Raw genomic sequence first — 21,187 nt, forward strand, 5'->3', positions numbered from 1 at the left:
GCTGAGATTTAAGAGCCAGTGCACAGTCCTTCAGCTAACTCTTCTCTCTGCCTGCTGCAAGGACATAAACATTTCAATGGCACAAAGATAGAGTATCTTGCATTGCTACTGCAAAGAATACATTTTTTACTGGAGAGTCACCCAAGCAGTGGATTTGTGAATAAATAAATTTTGTGTTAAGTTTCTGATATTTTGTGGTCAATTTGTGACCATAGCACTACATAGCCTATTCTGATAAATATGTGGTGACTATTAGAATCACTAGGGAGAAGCATATAAACATAATTCAGATTGTTAAGTCAAAACTTCAGTCTACTAGATTCATATTTTAAGCAAGGAGAGGAAATCTCTATTCTTAAAAAGCTAGGATAGTTTAGTAATTAGCAATTATGAAAAACACTGTTAGATGTCAGCTAGTTCCACTTCACTTTTCAATCTGTTTTCTTTCCAAACTCTACTTTTATACATATAAAAATCAAAAGAAAGTCAATAGATGTGGAAGTTAAGCCTTGGGAATCCTAATATAGTATGATGAGGATTGTGAGTTTGATGATCAGCTATGCTATTTATTACTGCTGTAATAAATTATTACATTTGGGCAAATTATTTAACCCTTCTGAGTCCATTGTTATTTATTAGAAAATTAGAGCTATAAATAGTGTTTACTTCTAGGTGATGGGACTGTTCTCTATCTTGATTAGGTATCTGATACAAAAATGTATACATTTGCAGAGATTTATGAAATTATATAGATACAATATGTGTATCTCACTGAATATAAGTTTAACTCAATAATGATTATAATAATAACTAATAATAAAATAGTACCTACTTTGCAGATGTCTTGTAATGGTTGAATTAGTAATGGAGAACATTTATAATGATGTCTGACACAAAGAAAATCTTTAGAAAATAGTAGCTATTATTATATTTATATTATGTGCTTAGCATTTTTTTATTACATATAGTTATCAGAATATCTTCCAAGGTTACACATAAGTAAATCCATAGCATATTTGGGAAGCTAGGAAGAGAACTCAGATTATTTTAGATTGTGAGTTGTGTCTTCAAGATGTGTTTCTTTATGTTTGGAGTGCATAAATTCTCTTTACTGAAAGTACTTCAAAGAACAAATTTCATAATCTGAGTTTCTTACAGGATGTTGTGGATTCATACCTCAGCTTGTCCATGATTCATAATTTTACAAAATGTTACATGCTCTAACACACAGTGTATATTTTGTTATGCTTTTGCTATAATTAATCAAGCAAAAAATGAGTATTATATTTTCTAATGACAACTTCGTGCCTGCAAAGAAAAATCTTGCCAAACTGTTAATATATCTATACGGTCGCCTGCATCCCAATGCACAATGCTTAATTCTAATTTCAAGCTTTAATTGCTATAAGCCATAGTAATAAAGAATTTTGGTTTTCTAAAAAAGACACTTTCAGTAAGTTTTCTCTGTAAGAAATGCAACATAGTGTAATGATATATGATACACAAAGCACAACTGAATAAAGAATACCAAGCATTACAAATGTGTTTAGAGAGAGACAGATTAAGTTGCTACAAATTTTAATTCACTGGAACCCAAGAAGAGGCACGTAACAATAATAGACTTTAAGAATCAGGCAAAAGCTTTTGTCATTAAAAAATAAAAAATGTGTGAAGTGTTCATATAGATTCTTTCATCAAAAGGACCCCAGGAAATAGTCAAGTGTTTATTGATCTTCTGTTTTGTGCCTTGTTTTGTGACTGAAATTCTGGAAATGCAAACAATGGAAAACCAAGATTTTTTTTTTTCTAGTAAATTTATACTTTCTGTTGGCTATGTTGTCTGTAACTGGGATTTTAATAAGTTGCTGGCCTCCTGACTCCAGAACTCAGAGTAACAACAATAACAAGAAGAAGCTCTGAGATTAAAAACCACAAAATAAAGTAATTGATAAATACGTAAAATCATCTAAAAGAGATAAATGACTTCTTGGCAACAGCAAGATTTAGCTAGAGCAATGTTGCTTGCATTAATATATTTGAGGATAAGTGTGGCTATCAAAAGAAAGAGGCAGGTGATGAGAGAAACAGATTTACAGGTGTCCTAGCAAGGTATGGGGGGAAAGAGAGGTGAGATGTGCTCATATGGCCCTCTGTCCTGTGACAGGCCTTGACCTATTGCAGGAATAATACAGTGGCCATCAGGCTTAGAGCCTTGACCACCTGAATTACTGCTGCACTCTCCTTCTTTGTGAGATTTCCCCAAATTTGCCATTGTAACTGCTCTTTTCACGCAATTCCCAAAACACACACACACACACACACACACACACACACACACACACCCCTCATTGTTACCAACCTCATGAACTTGTTTAGTTTCTTACGAGTAGCCCATATCACTTACTTCCTGTAAGAAGATACTAAACACATGGAGCTTCTACAATTTCCATATAATTTATAATTTCCTTTTGTTTAATTATCTTAAGAACCCCCCAAATTAGACATTAGTATCTCATAATCATATGCAACCCGAATGTTCTCTCTTCTTTCAGTTGGTAAGCTTCAGGAAAAGTACTTGGTTTCACCTATGGTAACTCAGATTCATAGCTCAACCCCGCCCCCCCCTTTTTTTTTTTAACATTCTACCCACCAAAATCAATCCAGTGTCACAAAAGGATTATCAAACATGATGAAATTACTGAAAGTGCATGCCAGAAAAATAGAGATCTTATATTGCATCATATGTGTAGATATAATTAGACATTCTCCTTTTCCATAATTGTTTCCTGGCTTTAAGGCCAGTGATGCCACCTGGAGTTGTGCACTGTAACCGCCTAATATAATTTTACTCTACCTTGACTCTGACTTCCAATTTTCCATCTTCTGGCTCAGCAAAGTACTCGGTCAAAGCAAAACATTCTCCTGGAGCTATGGTTTTCTTGAGAAGGAAATCTGGCAGCCATCTTTGTCCACTGAAGTTTTTTCTTGATGGTCACCATCCATTCTGCATAGTATTTATTTCTTCAAAACACTCTCAGGGTTCCTCTTAGGAGGAATTCTATCGAGCGATTGCCCTCATTGCCTGGTAAGTAGATGGAGCAGAAAGCTTCTGTTTTGTCCAGACTGTCTCCACTTAACAGTGAGGCAACTCAAACGTTAGGAAAACATAATCAATGCTCAAGTCAATCATCATTTCTAGGACTCAGACAGTGAATTATTGGTCTTGCAAAGATGAAGATTAGATATTGGAATTCACTATGCTCATAAAAGTTACCTTAGTCTGTAATAGCCTTGGGAATTTTCAGTTGGCATTTCCCTGGATACTGCAACCCATGTGCATTTCTGTCCACCTGCACAAGAAAGAAAAGCAGGCACAGAAAAACAAAAAATTCAATAGTACAAGATAGTACATGATTCAGGATCTAACTTTGTGGTGCAGAGGATAGCTTCTATAGAACCTTGAGAGGAAACCTCAGGAAGCAGAATTGAGTAAAGACTTCATAGCGGTGGTCTGGAAGAAAGAAAGATGGAGAACATATGTTGTGTAAAAAAAGCACCATATATGTGTGTGTGTGTGTATATATATATATATATATATATAAAACTAGGCGCATCCTATATAAAAAAAAAACTATGCTTTCCATACATTTTTATTTTCTACTGAGGCTGGCATGATTATCTAAATCATCTCATCCAACTTGGATTTTGAAATCTCTTGGGAGAAAAGAGACTATATCTATCAAAATTGCTTAGAATCATTTGCTTTCAGATATATGTTTAATTTCATTGTTCTTGATATCCTGATGATATCCCAAAATCACATCACCATTTTTGATTTTTTGATTTTCCAATTCCTTTTTATGTTCTTCAACTTACCATACCTAAGTCCCTCTTGATTTCTCCTGTTGAGAAGTTGTGTATGAGCCATACATATAAATTGATCTGTTTTCATGCAATTGTGAAGTAGTAGCTCTTCCTATGAAGGATGAAATGACCTCAGGATGAATGGGTTCATCAGGGAAAGAATCAAACTAATAAATCTATCATCAATAATTGCAACCTATATAATCAGTAATCTATAGCTTGTTATATAAAATGTTAGAATATTTCAGTAACCAAGCCTCATATTTTCCCAAAACAAATCTGGCTTAAGACTAAGATTATCTATTATATGTTGTGGTCTCCTCTCCTCCCCTCCCCTCCCTTCCCCTCCCCTCCCCTTCTCCTCTCCTCTCGTCTCCTCTCCTCTCCCCTCCCCTCCTCCTCTCTTCTCCTCTCCTCTCCTCTCCTTTCCTCTCCTCTCCTCTCCTCTCCTTTCCTCTCCTCTCCAATCCTTTCCTATCCTCTCCTGTCCTCTCCTCTCTCCTGGAACTCTAAAACAGAAAGAGAACTGATTTTGGATCTGAGTGTTACTATCTGGCTAACCATGAATAGATGATTTCACTTCCCAGAACCTTAGTTCTCTGAAACTGCAAAAACAGATTGATAATATCAATGTCTCAGGATTGCTGTGCAGGTTAAATGACATGGTATATGCAAAATGCAAAATATCTAGTAGAGGGATTATATACCTAGTATAGAGTAGCTGCCCTGCAAACATTATCTATCATATGGCCAATAATAGTAATTGTAGTAGCAGTGGCAGTGGTAGTCATAGTAGTTTTAACGTTAGTAGAAATAAACTTTTTTCCAATGCATATGTCACTTTAACTAGACTTGTTACAGTTTCCACTAAAATGTAAAAGAGATCATGGTGGTCCTGTAATACCCTCTCTTACCCACAGCAGAAGTATCTTGTGAAATATGACACTACCTGTTAAATGGACATATAGCCTGAGTTCTCATTCTGGAAGGGAATCAAAGCTCTCTATTCCCAGGAGCAGAAGATCTAGCAGCATAGACTTTTCTTGCAGAAATCCCTCCTTGGAGTGGGCCACATTCTTCCTCCCTAAAACTCCCATCTATTAGTCTGTTTTGCACCTCCTGGGCCAAGCAAAATAAATCTAATCACTCTTGTTCATGACAGCTGTTTAGATATTTGAACAAAGGTTATTCTCTTCTGCAAACTGTCCATCCTCAAATCGTTTCATCATGTGGCTCACATTCCAGGACCTTCAATGTCTTGAATGTCAATGTGACACCAGGACTAAAAACTCACGCAGACCATGACAGGGCACAGAGGGCATAAAGCCACCTATGATCTGCATTGTATGTTTATCAATGCAGCTAAATAAGTTTCCAATTTATTTGTGTTGAATGTTCTCAAGTATATGAGTCAATAAAGTACCTAGATCTATGATGTGTATTTTTGTTTGTACACATAAGTTGTACATGTGTTTGTGTAGATATTTCTCTATCCTTTCCTCTGCAAGAAATGATCCTTGTCAATAGTTTCATTTATTTATTTTTATTTATTTATTTTGAGATGAAGTCTCTCTCTGTCATCCAGGCTGGAGAACAATGGTGTGATCTTGGCTCACTGCAACCTCCCCCTCCAGGGTTCAAGTGATTCTTCTGCCTCAGCCACCTGAGTAGCTGAGATTACAAGCACCTGACATCATGCCCAGCTAATTTTTGTATTTTTGTGGAGACAGGGTTTCACTATGTTGGCCAGGCTGGTCTTGAACTGACCTCAGGCAATCCACCTGCCTTGGCCTCCCAAAGTGCTGGAATTACAGGCATGAGCCCCTGTGCCAGGCCAATAGTTCTGTCCAACATGTATGTTATGAGAATTAAATAAATCTACATGTAAACTGCTTAGAATGATGCCTGTCCCATGTAGGCACTAAATAAATGTTAGAAATCATTCTTATTTTATTCTCACATACACTGACAGTCTATTTGCCAAGGTATGTGATAATGTATTAGGGTTCTCTAATAGGTTGAAGTATATATGAAAGGGAGTTTATTAAGGAGTATTGACTCACACGATCACAAGATGAAGTCCTACGAAAGTCCATCTGCAACTGAAGAGTGAGGAAGTCCCAAAACTGCAAAAGTAGGGAAACTGATAGTACAGCCTTTAGTCTGTGGACAAAGGAAATCACTGGTGTTAAGTCCAAGGGTGTAAAAGCTGAAGAACTTGTAATCTGATGTTTAAGGGCAAGAAGCATCCAGCAATGGAGAAAGATGGAGGCCAGAAGACTTAGCCAGTCTAGTCTTTCCTCATTCTTCTCCCTGCTGTTATTCTGGCTGCACTGGCAGCTGATTAGACGGTGCCCACCCAGATTGAGGGTGGGTCTGCCTTTCCCAGTTCATTGACTCAGACTTGAATCTCCTTTGGCAACACCCTCATAGACACACCCCGGATGAAGATTTTGCATCTTTCAGTTCAGTCAATTTGATGCTCAATATTAACTATCACAGATAGGTTCTGGGGATTTCATGATGCATAACATATGGCCTCCACCCTTAAAGAAATAGGATCCTTTGAGAAAAAAAAAGAAAATGATGGATCAAGTATGCTATCAGAATTAGGCACAGAGTGCACAGAACACAGACCAAGAATATTAATTCCATATTGGTGATGAGGGGAGGGAGAAACAAGGAGTGCTAGGAAAATATGTCTGTAGGATAGGACACATTAGCATGGAGTTTTTGAAGCATAAACTGGAAATAGAACATGAAAGAGGAAGCTTGTTTTAAGCAGGGAGAAGAGTATATGTGAAAATAGTGGTGCTCCAGCACGTGGACATTTGGACACAGGTGGTTTGACAGATTTTCATACAACTGGCTTCAGAAAACACATAAATTGTAAGACAGTAAACATCTATTTTATAGGAAGTCCTCATTTCATCAGACTGGGTGCTTGTCAGTTTACATTTGGAAAACACCAGAGCACACTGGAATGAGAAAGCTCCATGGGGACATCTGAGCTCCGTGATGTCTAAGACGTGTGAATGTGGTCATACAGCTTCTCGGCTAGCATAGGAATTTCTCCACATGCAGAATGGGTGTAATGATACTCACCATCACATGTTGGGAGGCATCTCCCTTCTAGTAAATGTTCAACAAGCTGCTACTTCTACTGCTAAGGATGTTTCCTATTTATGGCATATTTAAAGCAGACATTGGCCAAAGACAATATTCAAGTGTTCTAGAGGCCACATTGTTAATAAAAGAAAAATTAAAGGTGTTTATCATGAAAAATCAGTTACTGGGTTCTGAGCATGAGGATGAGGAAGAAGGTTAGGAGTTAAGGAATGAAGAGAACTGGCTGCTATTTTCAGCTGCCTTTCTGCTTTGAAACTACACCTTCTTTTAAGCGATGTTTTGGCTAAATTTTTCTATTCTACCAGAATCTTTTGTAAATATGCAAACTTTTAGCTTAAAACATAGTCTCACTTTATTTTATACATCTGCTACATCCAAAACAGTTTTATCTGATGATTGATTATTTTGTAGCACATCTTCCAATGTTTGCTTCTGTGACTCATCTGACGTAAAGAAATTAGACTGTCTGGGTGCATTTTCCCCCTTTCATTGATGTAAGCAAAGCTAGAGGAGCCGAGCCGTTCAAACTGTAAATACACATGGTAAATTTTGCTTCTTTTGCTAAACACTTCTTAGTCAATCAAGAATTGCTTATACTAGAGACCGAATGATGGCTATGTATCCCATAGCAGAGAACTAGTAATGCAATTTAGGCCACTTAATGGTTTTTTCTTTGGCTCTATTTTTCCTTTTCATTCTAAAATAAAATCTCTTTTGAGGAGCTTGCATGACATATGTGATTTTTTTTTTCTTCTGTTGCCTCTGTCTTCCTTACCTCTTCCAGCATTCCTCCTTTCAACATGCCCTTTGGCAGTAAAGGTTAGCTGACACTTATTGAATACCTATTGTATGCCATTTGCTTGAGATACATCAATGAAGTGTTGATAATGATTGGCCTCTAAAGGTCTCTTGCAGAGACAGGGTGAGACCGACAGTATAGGGAACGATACTCTGAGGCAAGATAAAATTACAGACATGATTCTCTGTGGGAAGGGACAGGGGTAGGAGATATTTTTCTGACATGTACGATCCCTTAGCTCAGTTTTGAAAGATGAAGGATAACAAGGGGTGGCAGGGAGAACACGGAGAGGAGGAGAAAAGAATTCGTTGAGTATTTACTATCTTCTGGGCACTGTGAATTATCATCTTCCTGACCTACAACAATTATTTGAGGCAGGTACCGATACAGTGACCGTTCTGCAGATGTGGAAACTGGAAGCTCACAGAGAGAAATGAGTTGCTTACAGCAAGTAAAGAATATCAGCAGGACTCAACTTCACAAAGCTAAATTTTTAAGCCCATGGTCTCTGCCATGAAATTCTGCTCCCTTCTCTAATAGGACCAGAAAAGGAGAAGTTGGAGAAGAGTGATGGTAGACAGTTTAGATGGAAAGGAGAGTGGGTGATAATCCCGGGATGCGGGAACAGCAATCAATCACTGACACATGGCCCCGAGTGGCAACATTAGGGGACCGAGCTGACCTCTGCCCCGAGCTCTGGGTAACCTGAGGGACCCTGTTTGTCTGCTGGTCATTATCACTGGCCCACATCCTGCTTCACCTATGTCTCAGGACGAGACTCCAACGGACACAGAATCAATATAAATGTAACCTTTGGACATAGTTTTGAAAAACTGTCCCTGCTGTGGTCATAATCAGTAACCACAGGTTTTTAGAGGGAAATTGGCACATGAAAGTGTTTCGGACAAACTCCTCACTTTGGACAAGACGAAATGGCTCAGAGAAAAATAAAGAAAAGCCCAAAGTCTGAGTCCAGATCCCAAGTTTCCTGACTAAAACATGAGTGCTTTCTCTTTCTACCTAACTAAATATCAGGTGACACTGTGTCTCTGACCCTGGGACATGTCTATGAGTGTAGGGAAGCAGAGCACCCAAGGGTCCCAAATGGTTTGAAAAAGCTTCAGGTTTGGGAAGCTTACGCCCCTTACTCTCCCATACTCATGCATCTGGTCAACCTCCAGATTTCTCTGAGTCAATAACAAGCACCTGTATCTGCCAAATTGCTTGAGCAAGTCACATGAGGATTATCCTTGACATCCTTCTCTCTCTTAACTGCCACAACATAAAGTCCTGATTTAATTTCAAACCACATACAGGACTTGCCTCTTCTTTGTTGTCACTGCTTCTGCCCATCTGTGGACCCTCTCTCCTGGTAAAGTGCAACAGTTTCCAGGAATCCATTTCAGCTGCCAATCAGCTTCAACCATAGTGCTTTTGGTCAACCAATGCGATCTGATGATTCCTACTTAAAACAATAACAACAACAACAACAACAATAATAACAACAAGACAATAGCAATAACAGCAACAACAACAAAATCTCACTCAGTAACAACCCATTGCATTTGGGATGCAATCTGAGTTTTTCTGATGTGTGTGTTCCACGAAGGTCTGAATTGTCTGTCTCTGAATACTTTACCCAAACTGATTAAATACTAGCTCTGGCCAGGCACGGTGGCTCACGCCTGTAATCCCAGCACTTTGGGAGGCCAAGTCGGGTGGATCATGAGGTCAAGAGATCGAGACCATCCTGGCCAACATAGTGAAACCCCATCTCTACTAAAAAAATACAAAAATTAGCTGGGCATGGTGGCCCGTGCCCGTAGTCCCAGCTACTCAGGAGGCTGAGGCAGGAGAATTGCTTGAACCTGGCAGACAGAGTTTGCAGTGAGCAGAGACTGTGCCACTGCACTCCAGCCTGGCACCTGGCAACAGAGTGAGACTCTATCTCAAAAAAAATACACACACACACACACACACACACACACACACACACACAAAAACAAAAACAAACAAACAAACAAAAAAAAAACAAAACACTAGCTCTACAGATTCTGTTTCAGGTTCTCAAGCTCTCCAGAGCCAATCTTGCCTCAAAGCCCTTACACAGCCCTATTTCTCTTATGTGAAATGTTCTATCACTTAAGTTATCCTAACACCTCTGCATACTTCTCTTAACCATCTCCTCTACATATATTAGGATCCCAGTTATATTCCCTTATAAACTCTGGGCAATAAAATGACATGTATTTATTGGCAAACTGTTTGACTTTAAATATTATGCTCAATTCTCTGAGCTCTTCCATCCTCACCTATAAAATGGGCATAATAGTGCTCTGTAGAATAGTTGTAAGAATTTCAGTGAAAGACCTTAGTAGGTATTCAGTGAATAACTATTAAAAATATATTATTCTTTAATTCTATCCACAACCCAGAATAATATTCTGTACAATGGGGAAGCAATCACGAATAAGACCCAGAACTAAAATGACTGTTGATCAGAACACAATGGCTTTTCTGGACTACCATTTCCAAGAAGAAAGCTCTTTAGCCTCCTGTGTGTAGAATACACTGGGTTTGACTTATCTTGTGTTGTGGAGAAACTGACACAGTTCTTAGCCATGAAAGGGGCGAGTGAATAGAAATTCCATTTGACCCAGCAATCCCATTACTGGGTATATATCCAAAGGATTATAAATCATTCTACTATAAGGACACGTGCACACAAATGTTCATTGCAGCACTGTTTACAATAGCAAAGACCTGGAACCAACCCAAATGCCCATCGATGATGGACTGGACAGGAAATATGTGGCACATATACACCATGGAATACTATGCAGCCATCAAAAACGATGAGTTTGTGTCCTTTGTAGGGACATGGATGAACCTGGAAACCATCATTCTCAGCAAACTGACATAGGAGCAGAAAATCAAACACCGCATGTTCTCACTCATAGGCGGGTGTTGAACAATGAGAACACATGGACACAGGGAGGGGAGCACTACATACTGGGGTCTGTTGGGGGAAAATAGGGGAGGGACAGTGGGGGGTGGGGAGTTGGGGAGAGATAGCATGGGGAAAATGCCAGATATAGGTGATGAGGAAGAAGGCAGGAAATCACACTGCCACGTGTGTACCTATGCAACAATCTTGCATGTTCTTCACATGTACCCCCAAACTTAAAATGCAATATAAAAAAAGAAAAGGGCAAGTGAATAAGGAGAGGGAAACATATACAACAACTAGGTAAAGCACTGAAATACCAACAGCCTATGCTGGGCAAATCGACTATCATAAGCTGGGGACATTGAAGAAGGAAAAAAAATTTTTTAAATGGCTTCTCCATTGAGTAGAAATGATTTCTGCCTTCCCCTTCTCAGTACTGACAGTTAATGGACATGAAAACTGGAACACAGAGCTGGAGCTTTCTTAAATCCTGTTGTCCAAATTGTAGACTATCTGCAAAGTAAGCCAGTATGAATCATGAATACATTTCCAGTGGTTCTCCTGGAGAGCAAACACATTTAAGTGCACCTATCCACAAGTTTATAAAAGAATGTAAATGTCCACACATAAGAACATTGGAATAGCCTTCTGTGAGGGGTTTTAATAAGCAAGTCTCTTAGTTCATACAGCAAACAAACTGGAATCAGAAATCAGAAGCAGAATTGTCATTACGCATACCTGAATACTTTATTTTAGGAAATTCATATATTCTAGAAAAGTTGTCCATATACCATTATTTTGTAAACTGAATTGTATTTTTTTAGAGCATTAAAGGAACAAGTTATTTTAACTAGCTTCCTAGTGAAATCTTTGGTAAACTGAAGAATTATTTTTGTAATGCACATAACTGGCATCACTAAGTTCACTTTGTAAACAGGGACACTTGCATCGTGTTTAGATTCAAGCAGATGATCCATCTGCTGTTGGTTTCTGGAGTCATGTATTCATTTAGCATTATTAATGCATTTATTCTTCATGTACTCAATCTGCAAATATTTACTGAGTGCCCACTGTATGCCTGGCACTGTGTTAGATGCTCGAGATCCAGGAAGGAATGAGAGACATCATGTACTTTGCTCTCCTGAGACTTGCATCCTACTGGGGTGAGGCAACCAAAAATAAGTAAATAAAATACACAATACAGTTTCAAGTATGTGTGTTATTAACAAGAATAACATAGTTTACGTGGATAGACAGTGATGATCTGGAGGGGACTGGAGTATTCATGAGACACTCAGGAATAGCCTCATTAAATAGGGAAAGGGAAAGGGAAGAAGAAAGCCGTAGGAATGAACAGGGGAAGGGGGTTCCAGACATTAGAAACAGCAAGTACAAAGGTCTCGAATCTGGAAACTTGTCTGAACAGCAAGAAAGTGAGTGAAGTTTGAGGGATGGGGGGCAAAACTTGCCTACGTTTTATGATTTATTATAAAGGATATTACTAAAGATACAGATGAAGAGATGGATAAGGAGAGGTTATGGGTAATGTCACAGAGCTTCTATGCCCCTTCTGGGTGCCCCACCCTCCAGGGACCTCCACAAGTTCAGCCATCTGGAAGCTCCCCAAATTCTGTCCTCTTGGACCTCTTATTGGGACTTCATTGGATACACATGATTGACAACCATACAGAAATGTGACTGGATAGAAAGAATACGATCTGAACCCAGTAAGGCCTGTCCAGATTCTTCTTGGCCTTTCTAGGCAGTAATCTTTTATCCAGGGTGTGGGTCAGGACCCCCTCTGGTATGAGGGTCTTAGGACCCATCGTCAGATTCGAGTCCAGGCCTGGGCAAGTGAAAGGAGACAAGAGAAGGTGAGAAGGAGAGATGGTGTTTTCTGAGGCCTGCTTCTTAGGTCTAAAAACTCCCAACATTATAACAAGGGTTATGCAAGTTACGGGCCAGGAACTGTAGCTAAAACCTTATGCATACTATATTTAGGTTTTATGTAGTATATATAGGAGCATATATAGTTCATATAAGTTTTTAGCCATAGTTCCTTGGATATACATGATTGACAACCATATAGAAATGTGATTGGGCAGAAAGGACATGACCCACACCCGGTAAAGCCTGTCCAAATTCTTCTTGTCCTTTCTGTGCAGTATTCCTCTTTCCAGGGTGTGGGTCAGGGCCCCCTCTGGTACGAGGGTCTTATGACCCATCGTCAGATTAGAGTCCAGCCTTGGGCAGGTGAAAGGAGAAAGAAGAAGGTGAGAGGAAGAGATTGTGTTTTCTGAGGCCTGCTTCTTAGGTCTAAAAAGCCCCATCATTATGAAGACAACAATGTGAGTTATGGGACAGGAACTGTGGCTAAAAGCCTACATACTATATAGGTTTCTATATGTTATATAGAAACTATATGTATATGTTATATAGAAACTATATATATATATATATATGTTATGAAGTCACTATATATACAAAATAATATATAATTATTTTATATATCTTACAGATTCCTCTCTATATGACATATTTATATATTATATCTGTCTATATACAGAGAGTGCGTGTGTATGTGTGTATGTGTGTAGTCACAAGGACTATGGGATATAACCTAGGAGACATGAAGATCCAAGATGATCTAGAATGAATGATGATGAAAATCTGTTTCTGCCTGTGTGAGACTGCATTAGTGGCTCAACACTTCACTCTTTCCTGTATCCTCACTCTTTGTCAGGCAACTAGTTTCTCCACCTATAAAAGCTGATCTTATTTCCCCACCCCTTAACTTTCTATCTGACCATGCTGCTTTGGCCAACAGATAAATCTAGAAGAAATATCTTCCAGTCCTGAACCTAGGCCTCAAGGGGTCATGCATATTTCTGCTTCAACTCTTGTGCAGTTTTCATCACCATGAGGATATGTCCAAGAGAGTCCCAGGAGAAGGATGAGAAATGCAGAAAACCAAGATGAGTCGCCCCAGCCCAGCCTAGTTTAGACCAGGCAACCCCAGCTAACTCACAGATCTATGAGAGTAAATGAGTGCTCTTCTAAGCCAGGAGTACCAGAATCATTTGCAACATAGTATTATTATGATAATATTTGATCAATATTTTGGTTTTCATTCACTCAAATATATTAATTCATTAAATGCATATTGTATGTCTCTGATGTCCTGTTAGGCACCATGCTGGATGTTAGGGATGCATACATAACAAACAGAAAAGCATCACCCCCACCCTTGGGGAACTTTAAGTGAGGGAGAAAGACGTATGTTCTTGATAAAGTTGAAAAGGGTATGTTTGAGAGACAGGGTCTGCCTGGAGTCAGGCCTTAGCCTGAGATGATTGGCTGATTTCTCCTAGTGTTGGAAAGGGGAATGGCATCTGTGAAATGTTCTGACTTTTAAAAATCAATACACAGTAATCGTACATATTTATAGGGTACAATGTGATATCTCAGTACATGTAATGAAGAGTAGGACTTAAAATGTCCAGGATTTAAGCTCTGGAACAATCTTTTTCTTAGCTCATCTCGGGTAAACTCTCATTTGCAGTTGGGAAACTGAGGCTCAGAGAAAGGAAATGACTTTCCCAGGGTGAGTCAATGAATTTGTGGCAGATAAAGGACATGTACCCAGAGCCTCAGCCCCCAAGGGTGGCACATCTCATTCTACATGACCCAAAACAAGTCTTATTTAGACAATTTACAGTGTCAGAAATTTTGAACTGACATAATATTCTTGGCCAGTTGAAACCAGTTCCATTTAAGAAAAAATTAATCTCTATAATTATTATAATTCACAATTGCAACATGACTCTTCTTGCCCAGGTCATTTAAAATGTGATAATAATCAGACCTCATAATTAATAATAGTAATTGTTAACTTTCACTTATTGAGCCTATGATCCAAGCTTAGTGCTTTTTGCTGTAGGTGTATGCGGGCATGTTGAATCCCCACAACAATCTAGGCACAGATAGTAACACCCATTTTATAGATATGGAAAGCACATCTCAAGGAGATAAAGTCTTTAGCCAAAGTCCTGGTGCTAATGAGTGGTAGAGCCAGGAATGAGACACAGATCAAAGGCCTGTGGTCCTCCCATGTTGCTCTACAGATCCAACTGTGAGAGTATTCTCCTGAAGTGTCTGATTCAGAAATGGAATTCCCATTCCATCTTTCTCAGCTTCCTCCCTCCTCCTGGGGAAAGGGTGGTTGGAGCCCACTGCAATGTCATGAAACTCCACTGCAATGTGATGAAATTCACACCGTACTTGGATCTTGTATCACTCTTTACACCATTTACCAAAGGATGCCTCTAGAGCAGGAAGCTTTGAGAAGACCTGGGGAGCCTGGAACTTCTAAGTCCAAACAAGGAACTGACTCAGCAGGGTCTGGCTATCTTAGAGTCTGAGGAAAGGCGCATCAAAGGAACGACAACCTGGTACTTTTGATGAGGGAACAGACAGGAAATTAACAGCCTTATGCAGCAAGGACAAAGGAGAAAAGGCCCAATTGGGCCTCACATCTGTCTGGATGGGAACCTACAGGAAGCAGAAGGGGCTGTTTAATCCTGACTCCAGAGCAACCGTTGAAGAAGAACAAGGTGAAGGAAAGGTGAGGTAAGTTAATATAAACACCCAAACTTTTGGCTGGCTGGCTAAACTTAATGTTTCAATTTAAACTGTCAGTGGGTTCTTCTTTTTCTTTTCTTTTCTTTTTTAAAATCTAAACTGTAATCACACAATACTCCACCCAAGTGCTTGATAAGGATTTCTAAGACAAATCCTAACATAGTCATAAAAAAAAAAAAAAAATCCCTTCCAAAATGTGCACTTTGTACTGTGTCTATGAGTAGGTGTGTTTAAAATGTCACGAACTGGAATGCCTACCTCTAGTTCCCAGGAATTAATCATTTAGAAGAGTGAAAGGGGGGAATTAACTTTCTTTAAAACTTAGAAGTTTCTCCAAAGCAGCAGCCGAAATAGAACTTGCTGAATAGAAATATGGTTATCTTTCCGTAAGAATTAGGAATCTTTTTTTTTTTTTTTTCCCCTCTGAAACTGCTTTGCCAAGTTTCCCCTTGTGGATTAGCTGCAGGTCACAGATATTCTGGGAATAAAGGTATGAAAGAATTTTTTTTTTTTCCTTTCTTGGTTACAATTCAATGATTTTAGTAAATTTGTAGATTTGTGGACCATCCCAACTATGTAGTTTTAGAGCATTTTGATCATCCAACATAATTCCCTGGTGCCCTATTTGCAATCTTTACATCCTCAGCCCCAGACAACCACTGATCCTCTTTCCATTTCTATAAATTTGCCTTTTCTGGACATTTCACATAAATGAAAATCATACAATATGTTGTTTTGCGTTTGGCTTTTAGCATATGTTTTTGAAGTTCATTCATGATGTCACAAGCATCAGCATTTCTTCCCTTTTTCTTGCTAAACCATATTCCATGGTATGGATACACCCTGCTTTGTTTACTCACCAGTTGATGGGTATTTGAATTGTTTCCAGATTTTGACTATTTCGAATAACGCTGCTATGAACATTCTGGTATGTGTTTTTGTGTGGACGTATGCTTACCGTTCTCTTGAGTAGAATCCTAGGCATAGACTTGCTGGACTGCTGCTATACACCAGGTTCCATCTGAGTCAGGTGCACAGTGTCAGTGGAAACTTATCGAGCAATTTTTTAACTTACTTGTTAAAATCGGCTGATGCACCCATCACAAAAGGGATGGTCTATAAAAACAACTGCTGTGATTTGATAAATGCTGAAGGGAGAGGCGAGGTCAAAGTCCAGCTAATGTCAGCTGACACGTGGCCAGGCTTATCTTTGGCCACGCCTCCAAAAGGGAATTTATGAAACTTGCTTCGTGGATCAAGAGACGTCCTAATAATCACAGATCCTGGGCATTTTTGTGTAATATATGTACAATCAGACTGACCCTGTCTTCACACTCCCTCTAGGACCACGTGGAAGGGTTGAGAAAATCCAGAATAGTTTGTAGCCAAACAAGACCAAAACTCGAATATCTCTGAGGAAAAGTCGGACCCCTTTTCCCTCCTCTCCTGTGTAAGTAACTTCATTTATCAGCGGGAATGGCACCACCAGAGCACCCCATTACTATTAAAGTGAGGGCTTTCGGCGGTGGCTTGGAAAGTACCCACAGTTTTAGAGATTACAGCAGAGGCCAACAAAGCACAGAGAAAGCAGGGTAGAGCTCTGAAAACGTTCAGGGCCAGGTACCCACAGGAGGAAGTCGAATGGGTAGGCACTGCGATCTGCTCACTGACGCTCTGCAGGAAAGCCCTCGGCGTCAATGGCCTCGCGCGTCCCTTGGGCAGAGCGTGTGTTGCGAGGGTGGGGGGTTATTGGGGGCCCAAAGAGCTACCACCTTGGACACCCATGGTAGGGGGAAGGCTGAGGAGTGAGAAAACTGGGCAGCGAAACTTACAGCTCTTTCCCCGCAGAGGAGGAATGAGCAGTTTAAAGGCCACGTCCACACAGGGGCTGATAGAGGCATCCTCTCCGCGCAGGGCGCAGGACTAGGGGCAGGCACCCAGCGTCACCCGGATCCTGGTGTCTCCGAGAAGAACGCGGGCGGGCGGGCTGAGAAGGGTAGGTCCCGGGGCAGCCTGGCCAGCCGCCGCCCCCGCAGGAGTCTTCCGGAGCCGCGTGGACACTCGGGAGGCTGCGGGCGCTCGGGGACCCGCTGGCTGGTGGCCAGGACCTGGAGAGCGGGGTTCGGCCGCCCCTGTTTTCTCCACGCACTGGGGTTCCTTCCCCACGCGCTAACGGTCCCAGGCTTTCTCTTCCGTTTTCGGCCTCTTTTTTCCGTTAACTGCTGGGTTCGTCTCCTCCCCTCTGGCCCTTTCTGACTGCTTGGCTGTGGCGCTCAGCTTTCTCTCTGCAGCCTCCTTCCTCTTTTTCGCAGGTCCATCTCTCCTTTCCCAGCCTCCTCTCCGTCCCCACAGGCGGTTCCTTCGCCCACTGGCGTCTCCACCTTCCTCTGCCTCCTCTCCTGCCTCCACTTCCCACCCTGGAAACTTGTTCAAGCCAGGGGTCCCCACGCAGGCATGATTGTTCCCCGCTGGGTATGCGGGTCCCCACGCCGTTCGTTCCCGGTACCACGAGTGCCCCGCCCAGTCCCTGGCTTGATGCCTAAGCCCCGGCCCCGCCAGCCTGTTTTCCCGGCGACTCAGGGAGGGAGGGCAGGAAGCAGGCCCGGGGCTCCCTCCCGGTAGCGAGTCCTCGGTGAGGGAAACAGGGCAGGAAGGAGAGAGGACCCGGGCGCTGCGCCCCATTAGGCCCTCACTCCAGCAGAAGCGCACATTCCACTGGGTCCTGGCGGGTCTGCATCGAGGGGGTGGCAACAAGTGACAATACCGGCGGGGGCCACTGATACGCGGCTCGCGCAGGGGCCAAGGTACCCTCCCAAGGGGTGGTGCGAGGCCGACCCCAGCGAAGCGCTCCCCGCGCACCTCTCTCCGAGGCGTTGCGTGGGGGGCACTGTAGGAGAGGAGAGCTGAAAGACAACGGAGACTGGGCTCTTCCCAAGTCAGTGTCCCTCCCCGCCCGACTTCAACACCAGAGCCACCAGAAGAGTTTGCGAAGGATGAGAGATTGAGGGGGTGGGGGCTGGGCAGGAGCCGCCAACGTAGAGGGATTTTTGGAAGGTGGGGTGGTGGAGTGAGAAAGAATAGAACGCACTCCCGAATTCTCGATTGCTTCCCTCACTTGGGCGATACCTTCCCCCATCCACCATCCCGGCCCGCCAGGCAAGGGCCCAGCCTGGCCAGCTGGAGCGGATTTGGGGGAAGGAGGAAAATGGGGGCTCCCAAACCCTCTCCAGCTTCCCTCCGCCGTCCTCCCTGATTGGCTGTGCGTCCCTGGAGCCCAACTTCAGTCGCTCCAGACTCCATCTGAGCCCCGAGGGAGTCGGAGCGCAGCGCCTCCGGGCGGGAGGGGCGGCCACGAATCCCAGGGTTGGCAACGCTGAGCCCCTGGGGGGAGGGGCGCGGACCAGGTCTGCCCCCGCAGCCTTTGCGAGGCCCATCTCGCTGCGTCTCGCAGCCTCGGCTCCTCTCAGCCCCCTCCCTTTCCTCCCCTCCCAGCGGCGGCCTCCCTCCTCCCTCCCCCCCCAACCCGCCCGCCACCTCCCCCCGGTTTCTCATTCCTGCCACTAGCGCGCTCGGCGGCTCATTCCGCGGCCGCCGCCAGCCGAGGGGAACGTCGCGGGCCGAGGAGCAGATGCCGCGGGGGCCGCTAGCAGCCGCCGCTGACTTGTGAATGGGACCAGGACTGGGGCCGGGGCTAACACCGCAGCGCTCGCCCTGCGCCAGGGACAGGCGGCCCGGAGGTTGCGTCCACCCGCAAGGGCCCCAGGTGAGGCGCGCCGCCAGTCCCTTCCTCTCGCCTGGCTGGGGCTTCTTGGAGTAAGGGGCAGGATTTTCTCAGGAAGAGAATGTCTTGGCGGGGGTGGGGTGTGGTGGTGGTATCTGAGTCGAGAAGTCTTCACTAACGCGGAGCAAAAGGGAGGGAGAGATTTGTTTAAAAATCAGAAAGGGAGAAGGGGGCCAGCTGTGGGCGCGGGCAGCGCAGGGGACCGAGGCTCCAGATGTGCGCTCTTCGACTCTCCCCGGCTCCGGCCTCCTCTGGGGTCTGCGCCGAAGCCGCGGTAGACGGGAGTTTGCACCTGGCGTGGGCAAGAGGCTGCAGAGCAGAGCTCCGGACACGCCGACTGCTCCCGTCCTGTCTCTCTGGGGAAAGTCGCCCTCCGCGCGGTGCCCGCCCGCCCTGCGCCGCTTCCCAAAAGCCGCGACCTGCCCGCGCACTGCGGGGTTCTTACTCCATCCTCCCGAATCCCCGCTGAAAGCTCCCCAGGGCTCAGTCCCTCCAGTCAAGACTGCCGGGGAAGCCCGGGGAAACGGAAGGACCCCAGCTCCAGAAGGCGATTGCCCGCACTTTAATCGCGTGGGTTTGGGGCTGCTGGGCAGACGGCTGTTCCGGGGCAGCCGGCTGCGGTGCGCTCCAGCCCTCCAGCCCGAGTCTCCGCGGGAGCTCCCACCAGCGCAGGGGTAGGTCCACGAGCGGCCCAGACTCGGGCTCGCCTCTGCCTAGGGACTAGCGAAAGCTGCCAGGGTCAATGTTAACTTTGCGAAGCAAACCTTCCCGAAACCTGCGCCGCCTCTTGGAGCGCGCCAAGCGTCTCCAGCTCCCGGCACGCACGGCCTCCCTCCCTGCGCTCTGCCCCTGAACGCGAGCCGGGAGGTTGGAAGCGCGGAGGGGCCGGCCGGGTTGGGAGGGCGGCGAGGAGAGCTCCCCTTTCCACACACTCCAACCCGGACCGCGCTGTGAAGGCAGAGTCCCCAGAGAAAGTGGGGTCAGGGGAGGCCTGCGTATCCTGCTTCCGTGTCCCTTTTTTGCCAAGGCCCTGCTTTCGCCTGGGGCTCCACGCGCCTGCCTCTCCCGGGTGAAAGGTTTTCTAGGTGCTAGAAGAAGCCCTGTTGCTTTTGCTAATAATGCAGTAGGAATTTCATGGGCCATCACACTGCTATTAAGAAATTGCGTCTTTTAATTATTTAATAGCAGCCCTGCATGACGACGGGTCATCCCTAAGGAGTGGGAGTGGGGGATTGTTCTTGAAACCCTGCTGCATGAGGGTATGTATTTCACTAAAGTCTTCACCTTCGTCTCCCCCTAAAGAAATCTTGTTACGATCACTCTGAAATCTTTTCTTGTTTTCTTCTTTTAATCATGGCTATCGGTTTAATATGAGGCAGTAAGTTTTTGTTTTAATCACAGGGAAGCTACCATAATTAATCTGGCGAGAAGACGGATCAATTTCCTTATCACTTGGGCTTGCAGCAGACATCGATGGTTTTGCGGGGTGTCTGGATTTCCTGGGGATGGGGATGCAGATGTGTTCTCAGGAGCGAGGATCCTTTAGCATCGCATCAGCACATTTGCCAGTCTGGGCTCTGAGCGCTAGAGCCTAATACGTTTGGAAAGGAGAAGAGAAGGGACTGACCTTCTTTTCGTTAATCCTGGAATTGTTTTTCCTACAAATACGTAGGTGCAGACACCAGAACACAGAAATATTAAGTGCCCAACCCTAGCTGCAGGGAGCCTGGTCTTCTTCCAAAAGGACAAAGGAATAAAAGTTACAAAACAAAGGGACAAAGTAGTGGCCAATACTAGAGACACTCTGAGGCTCCTCCAGCCACTGAAGTTCTTTAAATGTAATCTCTGATTCCAAGTTTTAGAGTTGATCAGTGGGCTCTGGAATTCGAACCTCTGTGCAAAACTGAAATCCAGCCTAGTACAAAAGAAATGGGAGTGCTTTTCAATAGCGACCTGGGAAAGGCATCTGAGAGGCCAAGAAACTTTGCTGGAGTAAGAATTATCTTTACATCTTACTTTTGAG

At 43.5% G+C, this 21,187-nt stretch overlaps 2 long non-coding RNA genes across 2 annotated transcripts in view; one reads left to right on the plus strand and one right to left on the minus strand.

The window, feature by feature from the left end:
- Positions 1–1,515: 1,515 nt before the first annotated feature.
- On the minus strand, positions 1,516–17,887 carry LOC141585050 (uncharacterized). Its single transcript, XR_012518319.1, has 3 exons — positions 17,216–17,887; positions 5,928–6,027; positions 1,516–3,511 (listed from the first exon to the last, which is right to left on the minus strand). It is a non-coding gene; the product is annotated as an uncharacterized LOC141585050 (long non-coding RNA).
- A 1,271-nt stretch (positions 17,888–19,158) lies between these two features.
- The window catches only part of LOC141585051 (uncharacterized), a 29,118-nt gene continuing 27,089 nt past the window's right edge, over positions 19,159–21,187 (plus strand). The window contains exon 1 of the long non-coding RNA XR_012518320.1: positions 19,159–20,423. This is a non-coding gene — a long non-coding RNA (uncharacterized LOC141585051). The remainder of the gene's footprint in view (positions 20,424–21,187) is intronic.

The sequence above is a fragment of the Saimiri boliviensis genome, chromosome 1 (assembly GCF_048565385.1).
Source record: "Saimiri boliviensis isolate mSaiBol1 chromosome 1, mSaiBol1.pri, whole genome shotgun sequence".
In the NCBI taxonomy this organism is placed as follows: domain Eukaryota; kingdom Metazoa; phylum Chordata; class Mammalia; order Primates; family Cebidae; genus Saimiri; species Saimiri boliviensis.